This window comes from Phalaenopsis equestris, unplaced genomic scaffold, assembly GCF_001263595.1.
Source record: "Phalaenopsis equestris unplaced genomic scaffold, ASM126359v1 Scaffold000598, whole genome shotgun sequence".
Taxonomy (NCBI): Eukaryota; Viridiplantae; Streptophyta; class Magnoliopsida; order Asparagales; family Orchidaceae; genus Phalaenopsis; species Phalaenopsis equestris.
In genome coordinates, this window is record NW_018165038.1 from 416,239 (window position 1) to 418,194 (window position 1,956).

Here is a 1,956-nt window from a genome sequence, read left to right on the forward strand (position 1 = left end):
TATATATAAATTTACTATTTACATAAATACCACTCAACGACTATGTATTTATACATCTAACCTGAGAATTTATATTTTACATTTTTCTTAAATATAAAATGGTAGTATGTGCAAAATGTAGAGTTTAGGAGTTAGATCGTGTTAATAATTGGATTTTGAGCTCAAATGGATCGAGTTTGGCTGGAAATAGACTGGGGTTTTTATATTTGATGTTAAGATTGTTCCGCTCGAAACTGAATCGAGCACAATCCAGACCAAAATCAGAACGAGTTGGCTCAAATTGAGTCGTTTAGATTCGTTTCAATTTGAAATCTGCTCTATCCGGCTCGAAATCGAAATGAACCGGTTCACGTTAAGTTATTTGGATATGTTTTTAGCTCGAAATCAGCTTGTTACACTCGGCTTTATTTAGCGTTATGTACATATTTTTTTATAAATAAATATTTCGAGCTAGTTCGAGCCGATTCATGCATGGTCTGAAAACAGCTCTAAAAAAAATTGATCCAAAGTTTCAACTCCTAGTCTGGCTTGTTCATTTTGATCCGATCTTAATCCAAGCCAAAATTTAAATGAAACTTCGAGCGATTAAACAAACGATCATTCAAGCTAAATTCATAATACTAGGCATGTGACCTCTTGGGACTAAAGTGGAATGAATGTAAATTTCTTTAATTTTAGGAAGATTTTCCTATTTATATATGTATATAAACTTTTATTATATATTTTTACACTTAAATTTTTATATTTCATGCATACCAATCAATTTGACATTATATATAAAAAAAATATTATTGCTATCAATTTTATAAAAAGAAATGCAATTTTCATTGACAAATTTGTAAGGCAAAAATATTATAAATGTAATAAAAATGATACTTTTAAAATATATCAGAATTGTGTGACATGAATGCAAATTTTCCTTATTTGATCAAAATTGATAGAATTGAAATTAGACTTGAATAAGATTGAGGTCATTTATGCAATATATATATATATATATTCATGTAAAAAATATGACAATTATAATTTATTTTATTAATATTTTTGACGCAACATTTCAACCATGTTCCAAAATTATTTGAATTGAGTTCGAGCATTATTTGAATATCAATCAAATGAGATTCACATTCAAAATTAGGGATGTAGTTGAATCGAGCAGACTCATGAGCCAGCTCCAACGCGACCCGATAAGTAACACGCTAAGCTCAAGTCATGCATAACTTAACCAGTTAGCTCATAAATATATTCAAAATATATTAAAATTTAAAATTTATTTTTAAATTAAAAAATAATATTTTACATTTTATGTAATTCACCTTTTCATGCTATGCAAAATTTGAAGTTGACTCACGTGTTGGATATGTAAATACATAAAATTTGAGCAGTACGCATGCAATACTTCCTAAATAAGGGGCAATTACATACATAGCACCCGAAACATTGCTATTTACAAATCTATCACCCTTTTGATCCATTTTTCAAATCCTCACTCAAATATTCCAAATTTATGATAAAACTCCAAGCCATATTTTTCATTTTTATCAAATTCTCAACTGTTCTGACAGTGTTTAGCATAAATATATCAATTCGATGGCTAAAAAAATCACTTTGGAGCGCTAGATTTTGTAAATAGCAATGTTTAGATATTATTTACAAATATAGCACCCTCTTTCATAGACATCAATGATAACTACTGCTAATATATGAGCAAATTCAATCCCTAACAAAAAATAGAAACAAAGGAAAAAATATTATTACATCAAGAGTCCTGATGCAAAAGTTCAATCACAATGCGCCACGTGTACAGTATGACTCAATCATGCGTTAAACTATTTAATTTTTGTATTCAGTGGGGTCAGACCGTACATGTGGCGCATTGTGATTAATTGCATCAGGACTCCTGATGTAATATTTTTTTCGGAACAAAGATACTAAAAATTCAAATCAAATTAAAGG